General features: G+C 39.5%; 1 long non-coding RNA gene across 1 annotated transcript in view; it reads right to left on the reverse strand.

Annotated features, from left to right (window-relative positions):
• The window catches only part of LOC122803286, a 129364-nt gene that overhangs the window by 20112 nt on the left and 93233 nt on the right, over positions 1 to 16019 (reverse strand). The gene's annotated exons all lie outside the window — the stretch shown is intronic.

Below are 16019 nucleotides of genomic sequence, written 5' to 3' on the forward strand. Positions count from 1 at the left end.
ATCATATCCTGTTAACCCGTTTTCTTCTGACCAGCCTACTGTGAAAACCTAATCAATTTGTACATACATACATACATACATATATGTCAAACAATATTCCCCTTCTAGCCTGCCAATATACCAAACAGTTGCTCCCATAGTGAGTGTCCAGGTTGTTCTTAAAAATATCTAAACTAGTGTTTGCTTTACTGTAATTTGATAGTCTGTTCCATGCCTCAGCTACTCTCTCAGAGCCAATTACTAAACTTGTCATTCCTAGAGAATCCTCTGCATAGGTTGTCTGATGATTCTCTATTACTTATTGATAACCTAAACATTCTCAGAGGTAGTTCTCTTTAAATACCCTGTATATCTGAATAAGGTTTCCTCTTATATATCTTTATGAGGCACTAAGTTCAGATATTTTAGTCTTCCATGGCATATTTCTGCTGTACTCTTTCCAATTTACTCACAATCAATGACTTCATCATTTCTGATTTCCTAGACTTTAAAAATCTTTTTATATAACCTATAGTTCTATAACTGTCATTAACTACTCAAATGATACAATTAGAAAAAAATCAAAGCTGGATCTACCCATGTACGCAGGTCCTTAAATGAATCTGCAGTTTCAATCACTGTGTGCTATATTAAATATTCACATTTCAGTTTATGTCTACCAAATCTCAAATGCTTAGTTTTTGATATATTTATCACCATATTATTCTCCTGTGCCCAAATAGTTAATTTAATCAAGTTCTTTTGCTACTCTATCTGTAATGCACGTAAGCAGTTTACTCATTTTCAAGCCATCTGCATACAGACGGTAGAGCACCTCATATGAAAAAGATAGATCTGAAAGATACAAGCTGAACAAGTATGGACCTAGAACAGAACCTTGTGGGACATCCTTACTGTATCCTCTAGTTTCACCTGTCCAATTGTTGTATGATACTTGTCATGTCCTATCTGTAAGCCATGCAGCTATCCACCTTATCAAACGTACATCTATACCTAGTTGTTTTAATTTATTGATCAGTATTTTGTATATGACCCTATCAAATGCTGAAGTTAAATCTGTATAAATTACATGACATCTCAATTTTACATTTATAGCTGTTATTATATTATTATAAAATGAACCTATAAGAGAAGCCTTGACGGGTGGATGGGAAACAGAAAATTTACCCCAGGGATCAATGCAGTGGCTCTGCTGGACAGTGGCGCAGGAAACTAATGTCTCTGCTGGACAGAGGCACAGGGAACTAATCTAAGGGGGTGGCGAAAGCCAACACATTCTGGCTAGGCTTATAAATGCCCTTGGGCAGATAGCCTAGTACTTACCTATGAACCTATGAACATCATATTATAGGTGTTAATAGATCTGTTATCAACATATGCATGCTGATATATGGTTTCAAGTACCGACCTTTCCAGTTTTAGTTTAGATTCTTCCCTATTATTTTTCCACAACATGAAAGTAAACGTACTTATCTTGTCTACACTCCTTCAGTAAATCAGTGTTTTTTTTCACATCTAAACTATGTTTGACCCTTTGCCTAAAAATCACAGCCTCCCTACTTTTCCATTCATTGACATTAGTTCATTTCCTTTTTCAGTTTCCTAACTCATAACACCTTTTCACTTTTAACAGCTCAGGGGAACAATACCTGTAACTAACCTCTTCTTAAATGGCTTCCAGTCTATCCCTTTTACAACCCTAGTGACCTTTATCTGTACTAATATAAAATGTTTCTTTTTCCTTGTACACACTTCAGAACTGCACAAAGTATTCTTGCTGAAGTCTCACCAGTAGCCTAGAAAGGAATATTAACTTCAGTCCCTCAACTGTAAGCTCAAGAGATGCATTTCCCAAGCCTGTTGACCTCAACTGTTCACTTTTTACTCTTTACCTGGTGGTGTGCTGCTATAGTTAGAACTTCTTCTCTGTCTTTTTCTTCTTCCATGGCTTAATGTTTCTCATTTCCTGGCTAACCTACTATTTCAGAACTATTTGCCCATATGTGCAGCAGCTTGGATTTCTCAGCATTGAATCCCAGCTATCATCATCCTCTAGCCTGTTTCTTAAAATGTTCCCACCATCCCCAGCTGATTTATCTACTGTCATATCATCAGTGAACAGGCAGATGCTGTTTTGTGCCACAATACCATGCTTTGAAGGATATAGATCCAATTAAACAGTTATTCTACTTTATCATGCTTATATCTAAGCTTTCAATGTATCTTTGAAAGGGTGTTGGGTACTTCTGGTACAGACTTTTTGGCATATAATCCAGAAAAGCATTTTTATGACTGCTTTCTCTCACATGTGCAGCTATTTTTAATGGACTAATTTTTGTGGTTAAAGTTTCTGTCATACAATTCCAGGGTCAGAGTCTCAATCCTGTCCACTGGTTACAATCTGTGTGGACCCTGTATGCAACTTCAAAGGCCATTTCACACTGAGCTAATCGGAGGAAGGGCACTGAGCAAACTGATCTGTGATATATAACATTAAGTATCCTGTTTTTTGCTTAGTTTTATGAGTTATTTATAGCACTTTTATTGTCTGCTGCATACTTTTCTAGCTAGTTTCACTGTGTGTGAGGTATTAACTGGACATTTTCTACAATTGTTAAGCATCTATTTGGGTTTGTTTGTTCTGATTTCCTGCCAAGGAGTGTATCATACAACTTAATTGTTTGCAGTTAAAAACATTCTCTAGAGTTTCCTTGCTCCTTTATCTGTTTAAAACTTTCATTTTTCTGCTTTGATAAACATTTCTGCAGTTTTTTTCTACCTAAGTAGTGTGGGTAGTTGTAGCATTGTCCATATTCAGGCTTGTGTTTCGGGCCTAGATGTTTGTTGGTAGAGGCTGTGTGTCTGAGCACATTTTCCAGGCCATCTTAGTTTAGCCAAAGCCAGTATAGCATTTCAGTGAGAGGGACGTGTTTATGGTCATTGGCTGATTGGGGTTACCTGGACTACGGCTTGGAGTAAGTACCTCATTGGTTCTTTTGAGCATTTTTTAAAGTTGTTTCAGGTTTCAACTTTCTGTTACTTAAGAAGTTAACTCGTGAGTCTTTCTGCCCTTTCACACTGAGCTAATCGGAGGAAGGGCACTGAGTAAACTGTTCTGTGATATATAACATTAAGTATCCTGTTTTTTGCTTACTTTTACAAGTTATTTATAGCACTTTTATTGTCTGCTGCATACCTTTCTAGCTAGTTTCACTGTGTGTGAGGTATTAACTGGAACTTTTCTACAGTTGTTAAGCATATGTTTGGGTTTGTTTGTTCTGATTTCCTGCCAAGGAGTGTATCATATAACTTAATTGTTTGCAGTTAAAAGCATTCTCTAGAGTCTCCTTGCTCCTTTATCTGTTTAAAACTTTCATTTTTTTGCTGTGATAAACATTTCTGCAGTTTTTTCTACCTAAGTAGTGTGGCTAGTTGTAACCTTGTCCATATTCAGGCTTATGTTTTGGGCCTAGTTGTTTGCTGGTAGAGGCTGTGTGTCTGAGCACATGTTCCAGGCCATCTTAGTTTAGCCAAAGCCAGTATAGCATTTCAGTGAGAGGGAAGTGTTTATGGTCATAGGCTGATTGGGGTTACCTGAACTATGGCTTGGAGTAAGCACCTCATTGGTTCTTTTGAGCTTTTTTTAAAGTTGTTTCAAGTTTCAACTTTCTGTTACTTAATAAGTTAACTTGTGAGTGTTTCTGCCATTTCACACTGAGCTAATCGGAGGAATGGCACTGAGCAAACTGATCTGTGATATATAACATTGCGTATCCCGTTTTTTGCTTATTTTTTGAGTTATTTATAGCACTTCTATTGTCAGCTGCATACTTTTCTAGCTAGTTTTACTGTGTGTGAGGTATTAACTAGAAATGTTCTATAATTGTTAAGCATCTGTTTGGGTTTGTTTGTTCTGGTTTTTGTTTCCCACCCTCCCTCCTTATTGGTATCCTGTTCTTATACTTGGTGACTTTGCAGTTGCCCACCCCTACTGTAAATTTGATCTGGGACACTCCTCCCAGACTAATGTCATTACCTCATTCTAACTAATACAGGGAGAACATTTGAGAAGGCCAATCCACTTAGTTTCTTAACCTTGAATTATCTTCTGCTCCTCCTTTCTCCCTTTTCACTTTACAAAAAAAAAACAATTTCTAAGTTTGTTTCCTGCCTTTCCTGTAAATAATCTAGTCCAGATACAGATTTGCTGTATCCAGGACTGTTTGTAAGTTTCTGAGACCCCAAGCCTTTCTGTGTTGGAGGGAAGCCTTCTAGCTTATCAGTGGGAGTGGTAAGCACTAGGTAGCTTATTTAAAAAAAAAAAACTTTATGCATCACTGCTTAGCTAGGGTTAAACTATTCTGGGTGCCATAAAGTCTGCTCTTCGAATTTGCCCTTAGAACTAGCCAGTTTTTAGTTTTAGCAATCAGATTTGTTTCTTTGAGCTCAGCACTTGTTCAGAACTCATTGTAAGCACTAAATAAGCTACAAATTGCTACAGCACTCAACTTTCCTCACTTGTCTAGAGGAAAACAGTTTTTAGTACTTAATAAATAAGCACCTATCCAAGCATGTCTAAGGGTCAGCTCTCAGTGTTTTCTCCTGTCTACCTGATGAATCTGGGCATCATGGGGCAATGCAGCAATTGCCTCATGTAAACAGACAACCCTCTCCTCCTACCACCCAACACTACAACCTGTGAGAGATGCACTTATATAGTCACACTGGAAGCAAAGCTCTCTTCACCCAAGACTGGACTAGACAGTCAAGAGGAGAAGGTAAACACTTGCACCACATCACACTCATCACATAGTCCCTCAAAACCTACACCTCCAAAACACACACATAGAAACACAAAACACACAGCTACATTCACGGAGGCTCTCAATAAAAACCTGCCCAAGCAACAGAGCCCTCGAAAGCAGAAACGCAAGCAACCTCCACCCCCCCAACACAACCCAAATGACACATAGCCCACAAACTCAGTGTGCCACTCAACCACAGCCCATAAGGCATAACAAAGTACCCAATACTCTAGTCATAGGTGACTCCATAGTCAGGCACACTGATGTTCCACTCACCAGGCTAAACAAGGAGAATGTTACTGTCCGCTGCCTGTCAGGTGCTAGGATCCACCACATAATGCACACACTCAGGTCACTCCACAACAAATATGACTCTGTCATTGTCCATGTTGCTGTGAACGACCTGAGACGTACCTCCCTGGACTACATGAAAAGAGACATGGAGGAGCTCTCCAATCTTGTAGCCCAGGCAGGTATGACCGTAGCCCTGAGTAGCATCCTGCCATCACCCAGAATGATACCACAGTACAAGGACAAAATGATTGGCTTCAACAATTGGCTAAGCTTCTGATGTCATTCTAAAGGGATCCAGTATCTGTCTGCCTGGGATGACATAATCGACAGACCACGATGTTTTGCCAGAGATGGCCTGCACCTGTCACCCTTGGGATTCCAGATACTGACTAAGGCTCTTTCCACCACTATAGTGCCTTTTTAGTCAAGGTACAAATGACAAATTCATCACCAAAACAGGTACAAGCAGGCAAAATCTGAGGGTATTGCTACTCAATGCTAGAAGTCTAAACCTCAAAATGCACTCACTCGAGGCACTCCTTAAAATGGAAAACATCGACATCTGCGCAGTGTCATAGACATGGTTCAAGGCTCCAAAGAGCACCCCTACATTACCAGGCTATAATTCATACCACACCTTTCGGCCACCTAACCTGGACCAAAACACTAAAGGCAGAGGTGTGTCCATATTCATTAAGGATATACACACCTCCAGGCTAGTTGCTCAGCATAACGCATCCGAGATTATCCAAGTGCAACTAACTCTGGGCAGGACTGCAATCCAAATTGTAGCTTGTTACAGATCCCCCACCATGCCCTAGGATTCCCACTCCTCATTTCTTGATACACTGGAAAATATTAGGGTTCAATCCAACACCCTAATAATGGGTGATTTCAACTACCCCACCATTAACTGGGAAAACTGCTCATGTTCCAAACTCTTTTGCTCAACGTTTTCTGGAATTCATAAATTCCACTGTCTTTGATCAATTTATCCACACCCCCAGCAGTGCCAGCAATATCCTAGACCTAGTCACTACCAACATGGGTGACTGGTGCTCCACACCAAAGGTCAATTCCTCGTTGGTCAGATCCGACCACAAGCTAATCACCCTCGAGATCCACATCCCGCCCCCACCCTCCACTAGGGAAACTACCGTAAAAAATTTCTCCAAAGCCAACTTCACGCTTCTTAAGATAGAAGTGGTAAACTTTGCGACACCCATGCAGACAGACAATAGAGGTATGACTGCTGAATCCTACACAATGCACTTTATAAGCACTTACACGAGTGCATGGCTTGTACTATCCCTACCAGAACCAAGATGCCATTCCCCAAAAAAATGAAGCCAGTTTGGTGGTCCCCTGCCAAAAACAAACTCTACAACAGAAGAAAGAAACGGTTGCAAAAAAAAAGAGTAAAATCCCATGATTGGAGGAACTCCCTGTTCAGCCTCAGTAAGAAGCTGAGATCCCTCATAAAATCCTTCAAAGCTAGTTACGAAAACAAAATTGCCACTGATTCTAAAGACAACCACAACGCATACTATAGCTATGTCAAGCATCTCAATGGCAACACTCAGATCTGCTCTGAGTTACAGCAAACTTTCTTCACTTTTTAACATTGCCCATGCCAGTTTTTCTGCAAGTAAAATTGTTTCCCCCACCCCCGACTACGAAGAGCACACAGCAATAGAACGCCCTCACTACGTTGTTGCTCGATTTCCTCCCCCCTGTGTGAATATGTATGAGTGGCTGCTGTTGTCCAGCATTATTGAAAAGCATCCAATCCGTGATGCTTTCGCTGGACGCCCCCTGGCTACTACCAATCGACAGTATATAATGCAGCTCATGCCGCCCTCATTCTTTCCTTCGTGAAGAGCTAGAGGCGGGCGATCCAAATTTCTTCTGGACTGGACAGCGTGGGGATCATCGTTGATGCTGCAGCCTGCACTATTGTCTGTTGTACTATAAAATTGACATTCTCCACAGTTGTAAAAGCCACCGCATTGTTACATCTATGCACCAAAGTGAATATCTAGATTCTTAACTCATACATTGTAATACTGCAGCTGTTTAAATAAGTAAGTGTGTGTGTGTGTGTGTGTGTGTGTGTGTGTGTGTGTGTGTGTGTGTCTGTCTTGTCAACTCATCATCTTTTTTGTCCTCAGCCTTGACGCGTTTTTTTTTTTCTCAGACCCAATTGCCCCACATGCAGCACTGTAAAAAGAGATGTTTTCATTGCATAGTTGTCCTGAGACTTGATGGCTACTGACAGTTGTGAATTATTTTTCTAGTAGTAGGTCATCTGCTTTGTCTGCTCTTATAATTAAAGTCATATTTCAGGATTTAGAGACCATATTCAAAAGCAATTTATTTTCCCATTGTGTCATGCTACCCAGCTTGAACTAATGGACATGACCCCAGGAGTGAACTTGCGATTACCCATCCATTGATCTCTTGTTCCAGAGAATGGGTAGTTTCATATCCGTGCCTAGGTCAATATTCCTGGAGCAAGTGACCCTCATGTGGCTTGATTTGTGAATGTGTAAAATTTCCATCAGGGTAGGGTCAGAGACTACCCTGTAAGCAAAGACACAGATCACCATTTAGTAGCCTGAAAGGCTGCATTGTATTGTAATGGCCTGATGAGGCATGAGTATAATGGAATTATAATGTCCTTGCATCTAGTACCTGGGTCTCGTACTCTACTCTTGGGTGGGTGCTGTCTGTATTGTAAATAGCAGGGATGTTAGGTTTGAATAATTACACATTTTTTGCATTTAGCTTCAGTCCATGGCTTTAATATATTCTGAACAGTAAAAGGCCCAGCACGAGGAACCCTGGTACACGACACTTTTCTAGATGTGAATTCACCCACTTTAACAGTGTGTCCTGTTGGTGAACCACAGTGACATAAGGGTGTATTCCCAATTGATTGAGTTTGTTTATAATACCTATATAATACATGCTCCCCCATGTTTGTGAGCATTATGTCCAGAATATTTGAGCCCCCAGGGCATTTGCACTGACAAGGTCCAAGAACCATGGAGCAAGCAGATTTGTGGTCATGTATTTTCCCCAGTTGATGGTAGGATAATTAAAATTGCCAGTGAGTATGGTGTTGGGCTACATGGTAAGTGATGCCAGTAGGTGAATATGTGGTAGGGTTTGCCTATTGTTAATTGAGAGTCATAGAGGAGACAGGTGCAAGACCATCTGTGGCAAAGCAGTGTGGTCCATCAACCATGTCCTCCCAGGCTGACAGATATTGACTTGACTGATCCTGGCACCTGATAAGCAGCTAACTGTAACCTTGTCCTTATCCAGCCTGGTGAGGGGGACATCTGTGTGCAGGTTATTTACTTGTTGTAACCAAACCACTGACCAGGAGAATATTTGTTATGAAAGGGAAATGTTTGGATACTGCTTTTTGTTCAGTGCTGAGAAGAGTTAATTGTGAAGAAACTGTGTGTAGCGTTCCTGGCTGGCAACTTGTTTCCTGCCCAGATGTTTAGGGAATGCAGTGCATCAGAGTTAATGGATCACACCAGTAGTTTGTTCTGTAGTGTTTAATTATTCATTCACATTCTTTTTATTGTTAAACCACTGTTTTAAGCATGAGGCAGATAGAAGTTTAACATTTCACACATGTTTTTTAAAAATGTTTTAAATGTTAGCATTTATATTTTAACTTGATGTGCATTATGGTTGCATAGCAAGTAGTATAAAGGCTAAGTGGCCAAGATCACACTTTTGACTGGTCTGCGACAGGGAAGTTGGGGTTTAGTGGAGAGAGTGAATTCTTTGGACTGCTGAGCTGGGCTGGGGAACCTAAGGCATGTGAAATAAGTGGGCCAGAGTGATATATTTTCCAGGGGGCATAACAGTGTTATGAAAAACAGATCACTAAAAGTATGAATACATTTCCTTCCTCTTCCTTACAGCTTTCTAGAGGAGGAATCTTGTAATAGTGATTAATTTCTGTTACATGCTGTGGAAAATAAATTTAGCTAGTACAGTCATGAGTTAACGGGTTACATGAGACTAGCTTGGATTCTGCTGTCACTGGTATATAATTTTATATATTTGTTATGTAAAATGTGTATGCAAAAAGTGTGGTTCAAATATTTATCAGGTACGGTAGTTCTATTTTTGAGTCAGGACTGTAGAAGAATTTCAAGCGGCAGTATTTAAACTTATAACAGTGAATTTTGCTCTAAAGCAGACTGTTTAAAAAGTTTCCCCTTTTCGTGTAGCATATACTATTTTGTTAACAGTTTATTTATTTTGACTAGTAACTGAAAATGTTAAACTGATGTGTATCTATTTTCTTTTCCATTATTCTGTTTTAATCAGTATGCTGAATGTATGACCAAACTAAGGGCACTGCAATGTTTGATTTAGTTTTATGTGCTTTAATACAAAACTTATGCCTTTTACCTGATACCTCAAGTCACTGCAAAGTAGTTGGTAACTTTTATTCTCAGTGTTAGAAATGCTTTGCTGGTCTGCAAAAGATGCATGCAGTTGGATGGATCTTTTAGTAGCTTTTGACTGAGTTAGTCATACAGTCTTGTATCACACTTGACATTGGTACTTGTACTTGCTAAATGAAGTGAGACTTAATGAAAAGTGTGTAATTTCTGTACTCTATGATTTTGATTCCAGAGTATGGATTTACTGAATTTTCACATGCTGTAATTTCTGTACTCTATGATTTTGATTCCAGAGTATGGATTTACTGTATTTTCACATGCTGTAATTTCTGTACTCTATGATTTTGATTCCAGAGTATGGATTTACTGTATTTTTGATTTTGATTCCAGAGTATGGATTTACTGAATTTTCACATGCTGTAATTTCTGTACTCTATGATTTTGATTCCAGAGTATGGATTTACTGTATTTTCACATGCTGTTACACAGAATACAAAGCAGTCCATCATACTGATGGATGTATAGGTACTGCAGTTTGCTTTCACTTCATCCCCATTTTCTTTTTTCAATGGTTAATCCTTTTCAGCGTTTCCTACACTGCTTATATAGAGGTGTATATATAGGTGATTTTGTTTTTAAACCTTTGTTTACACATGGTCCAACATTGCATATAGAAATGTACATGTAATGGGCAGCAATGGAATAAAGTCATCTGACAATATTAGAATGTAGAGTATGAACTGTATAAGCTATATGAATGCCTAGTAGCCAGTAATAAAATAAAATATGACAATATTTCAATGTCTTTAGCATTAATTGTGCCAACTGAAAGCGGTTTTCAAATTAGTCAACCAGCCCTGATAGTTTGTACAAGTGCATCATTTTACTGTCAAATATTGCATATAGAAATGCACTTGACACAGTAATGGAATAAAATTATTTGACAATATCACAATGTCTCTAGTCTTAAATATGTCTTCAAATTACTCCAGTGGACCTCATAGTTTTACAAAACAGCAGTGTACTGTTCAGCTGAGTTTAAAGGTACCACATCCATCTGTAACTCTTAATGGATAAATTCTGAAATCTGCTGGCTATTGGTAAGTTGTATGCAAAGTTCAAGACGTTGTATGCAAAGTTCAAGATGGCAGTCACTAGTAGTAACACTGCTTTCCTTTTGGCCTCTCGTCAGCAAGCTGCAGCACCACCACATCACAATGTGTAGCTGTCTTTGAAATATGTGGACTTGATGGTTGACCTGTGAAGAGCATGAAGCACATCAGGGTATATAGTAATGTGTTAATGTAGAGTTGATGCTACATGAGAACTTCTACACAAACATCAATGCACCTTGCAAAAAAGTTAATAGTCTTTCATGACTGTAGAGAAACTCTACACTAGCAACAGATCAAGCAGGTTTATTAAAGAGCATTCAGCCTTCAATTGCAGTCTTAAGGTGTCACAGTATGACTGTTTTTTCATGCATTTAAACATTGAAAGAACTGGAGTGGGGTTTGTGGGAGTGACCAATATGTGGGTGTGGCTCAAATAGGGTGTGGCTTGAATATGGTGTGGGTGTGGCTTAAGGGGCGCCAGAGCAGTATAGCCCTAGGGCATTTCAGCTTGTACAGCACAATGGCACTAAATATACAGAACCAACTGATATTGCCAACATCCTGGCAGATAGGTTCAGTGCTAACTTTACCCCCCTCTCACCCCCTAAAGGACCCATTTCTATACTGGAAGAATGCAAAGTTCCTGTAATCATAGCTGCACAGGTAAAAACCACACTCTTCAAAGCCAAGAACACAGCATCCATGTGATCTAACAAAATCCCAGGCTGCGTTCTACACGAACTACAGAACAAACTGGCACCCCACCTAAGTACCATGTTCAGTCATAGCCTCACCTCAGGCTTTGTGCCCACTGAATGGGGCACAGCAATGGTTATCCCACTCTCCAAAGGGGGAGCCACCATGGACGTCGGGAACTACCACCCCATTATTCTGACAAGCCTGGTCTGCAAGGTCATCAAACGTATTATCATGGAACTTATAAACAAAGACATTGGTAATCTCCAAACTCTGGACCCTACCCAGTTTGGGTTTGTAAAAGGAAGATCATGTCTCTTAAACCTGATAGACTTCTTTGAAGCAGTCACCAAAGCTGTAGACGAGGGTAAGGTGGTTCACACAACCTATCTAGATCTCGCCAAAGCTTTTGACACCATCCCCCACTCTGGAATTATAGATAAACTCACTAGACTCGGTATAAATCCCTATGTCACAAGATGGGTTGCCAACTGGCTCACTGACAGAACCCACAGTGTGAAAGTAGCAAACTCCAAATCTGACTTCACACCAGTGACAAGTGGAGTACCACAGGGTTCAGTCCTGAGTCCTCTCCTGTTTGGTATCTACTTCTCTGAAGTACAGGCTAACACAGAAGGTCTTTGGATAAAAAAGTACACAAATGACTGCAAACTAGGAGCCATAATCAAAACTACTAATGATGGGGACATCCTACAAAAGGGCCTCACTGAGACAGATGCCTGGTGTCAAAGCCATGGCCTCAAGCTCAATGCCAAAAAGTGCATTGTCATCCCCTTTGGTAAAAACTCTGTACCCATGAACTAAAAAATAGGCGGTAGTCTACTTAACACCAAAAGTGTGATAAGAGACTTTGGGACACAGGTGGACAGTAGTCTCTCCTTTGATAATCACATCGCCACAGTAGTCAGGAAATCTTTCTATGTGGCACACCTCATCACAAAAGGTTTCTCATCCAGGCAAAAAGAGGTCATTGTTCCCCTCTACTCATCACTCATTTGACCCATTATATAGTACAACGCCCCTTTTGGAATGTACCTCACAAGACATCTACAACAACTGGAAAGGCTGCAGAAATACCTCACAAAGAGGATTACTGGCCTCAAACAGATGCCCTACGCAGACCATCTAAAAAACTCCAGCTTTACTCCATCGCATATTGCCTACTCAGAGGCGATCTCAGCCTAACACACAAAGCTATATCAAACCCAAAGCTGTTGGACATGCTCCACTTAAAGAAATCCCAATCCCTCTGAGCTACATGCTCTAGGGACCTAAACCTTGTCACAACAATAAACAGAACATGCTGGAGGGATAGATTCATGTCCCAGAGACTTCCCATACTCTGGAACAAACTACATATCTGTATCAAACAAAGCTCCTCATTAGCACTCTTCAAGAAAAATCTTGATGACTGGATGGGAGATAGGAAATTCACCCCGGGGATCACTTCTGTGGCTTTGCTCAACAGGGGCACAGGAAAATAATTTTCTTAGGTGGCGAAAGCCAGGGTACCTTTTTGGCTAGGCTTATGTAGGCCCTAGGGCCAATAGCCTAGTACCTACCTATGAACCTATGAACAATGCATGAGGTTTATTCAAACTCTCCATTTTCCGATCAGATCTAGAAAACATGTTATTTTGTTAGTTATTCTACAGCACCCATATATAGTGGATTTACTGTTGCTTTGGTGTTTCATCATAGCTAATAAAGAACCATGTATTTCACTCATTTTACAATTATGACATTTTTCAAAAGTGCTAAACTAAGTGAAATTAATATATGGAGACAGCACATTCATCAATAACAATATTATTATCATCACTTTAAATAAAATTTGCTATACAATAGTTATAAACATGTATATCTGTTTCAGGCACAAGTCAGCAAGTAAAACACTAATGTTTGTCTGTGGAAAAAAAACAGCTATGACCATCTATATCTGTGACACTGCATAGCCTCTGGAAAGGTAATTCCCTTTTCTTTCAGCATGTGCAACTTCAGAATTAGTTAACAAGGTTTGGGATGTAGTACCTCACTACATGGTGGGGTACAGGGGTCTTGCCCCTTGCAAACCAATGCTTTTATTTAACAAACGGAGGGAGTTTACTTTTCAAGGTTAAGAACAAGGTTAAGATTCATTTTAGGATGCAGCACAAGCTACCTGATTTTTGCTGAATTTCTTAACATAAGCCATACCCACCTCTCTCTCAATCTCTCTCTCTCTGTATATATATATATATATATATATATATATATATATATATATATATATATATACATAAATATGTCTATATCTATCTGTCTATCTATCTATATATTCCCCAACTCTCTCAGGCTGTCTCTCTATGTATCTGTCTATCTATCTATCTATCTATCTATCTATCTATCTATCTATCTATCTATCTATATGTGTGTGTGTGTGTGTGTGTGTGTGTGTGTGTGTAAATATATATATATATATATATATATATATATATATATATATATATATATATATATATATTTATTTTATTTTACATTTGTTGGCCGGTATAGTCCGACTGGATGCATGTCCATTTTCAGCGGAGGCCCGGGGAGAAAATCTCCAAGGGTAAGCAGATACAGCATTACATTATACCAGCATTACATAATGCAAACAGACTATTTACAGACATTATATAAGTAAGCAAGTTAAACAAGTTCCACAGGTTAGAGTTAATCCTGAGCGCAAGTCCGGATTAAATTAAATTACACAGCAAACTGGTTAACAGATTTTTACACATTCTAGAGAGAGTTAGCCAGGCTTGATACATTGACATAGCCAGTTAAATGACAAATGTTGTTTGAGTCTAGTTTTAAAATGACCTAAGGTGGAAAGTAAGGTAATATCAGCTGGAAGAGAGTTCCAGGATCTACTTACAGAGTTTGCAAAGAGAGAGTCATCGGCTGTGTTATTAATTTTGCTAGTCTGAATTAGTAGTTTGTTAGAGGATCGAAGTGGTCTAGGATTGTTATAGGGGGTGATAATATTTTTAAGTGCAGGAGTATTGCCCAGATTATAGAGGATTTTATAGGCCATAATCAGTTGGTTATACTGGATTAGGCTGGGTAGTTCAAGCCACCCAAGCTGATTTAGATTGATGCAATGATGTGTCCTAAAAGGCATCCAAGTGGCAAACCTGGCAATGTGGTTGTAGCAAATTGAGAGTTTGTTGAGGACAGTCTAGTTTAAATTCGAGAGTAGAGGGAATGCATACAGAAGGGTTGAAAGAAGGTGAGAGCGAGCTATGGTAATTTTAGCTGGAGGTGTTAGGAAGGCTTTTATTCTGTAAAGTGACCCTAGTTTTTTATTGATGGTTTTGATAGTTTGGTTAACATGTAGGTCGAATTTTAGATTATTGTCTATGATGACACCTAATAGTTTTGTAGAGGGGTCAGCAGAGATTATTGTGCCATCATTTGAATTTATAGTAAAGGTGAAAGCGGTAGACCTACATGTTAGTGAAAATAACAGCATTTTAGTTTTTTTGGGATTTAGGATCAGACGAAGTTCAGAAAGCCAGTTTTCTATGTATTAAAGGTGGTCTGGGTAGCTGACCATAACTCTATTGGAGATGTGGCTGAGCAAATTAGAGTAGAGTCATCAGCATATTGGATACAGCTGACTTTTGGGATGATAGTATAAAGGTCGTTAATGAAGATGGAGAACAGCAAGGGCCCTAGTATAGAGCCTTGTGGTACTCCAAGGGCGTTAGGTAGAAGGTTAGAGAGTTTGTTCTGCCAGAGGACAGCTTGCTGTCGACCATTCAGGTAGCATTGAAACCATTGAAGGGCTCTAGTATCTAGACAGGATGTTTGCAGGGTGTGGATTAAAAGTTGGTGATCAACCATATCGAATGCCTTGGAAAGATCCAAGAAGAGGGCTGAGGATATATAATTATTGTTGCGATTATGGTTTATGGTGTTGGTAAAGGCTAGGAGGGCTGAAGAAGTGCTGTGATGAGGACGGAAGCCATGCTGAGTGTCTGCCATAAGGTGATTCTGGATTAGGTGATGCATGAGTTGTCTATGAATACATTTTTCCATAATCTTTGCAAGTGGAGAGAGTAGAGCTATTGGCCTATAATTGTAGAATTCAGTAGAGCTGCCTCCTTTGTAAAGTGGGATTACATAGGATATTTTCCAGATGGTGGGAATTTTAGCTTCTACTATGGTTCGATTGATTAGTATTGAGACGGGGTAAGCAATAGCATCAGCTGATTTTTGTAAGTACTCGGCAGGGAATTGATTGGCAGAAAGTGTAGTGGGTTTTAATTTTTTGATCAAGGTACAGATAAGTGAAAAGGCGACTGGTTGGAAGTTGAATGCGAGTAGGTTTCTAGGGGTGCTACTTTCAGGACCAGGGGAGCTAGGAGGTAGTTGGCTAGCTAGGGCTTGAATTGTCTCAGTAAAGAATCAGTTAAAACTGTCAGAAAGATCTTCAGGGGTTTTATCAATAGTAGCAGCAGGGATTGGGGTTGAAGTTTGTCCAGGATGTAGTAGATTATTTAAACCTGCCCAAAACTTCTGAGGGTTATTTTGATTTATTGTCTGCAAATTACAGTAGTATTGTTTTTTGTCTTGTAAAATTGATTTTTTGGTTTTGTTCCTGGATTGCCTGTATTTAATGT

This window comes from Protopterus annectens, chromosome 5.part1 (assembly GCF_019279795.1).
Source record: "Protopterus annectens isolate FY-2018-M chromosome 5.part1, PAN1.0, whole genome shotgun sequence".
In the NCBI taxonomy this organism is placed as follows: domain Eukaryota; kingdom Metazoa; phylum Chordata; order Ceratodontiformes; family Protopteridae; genus Protopterus; species Protopterus annectens.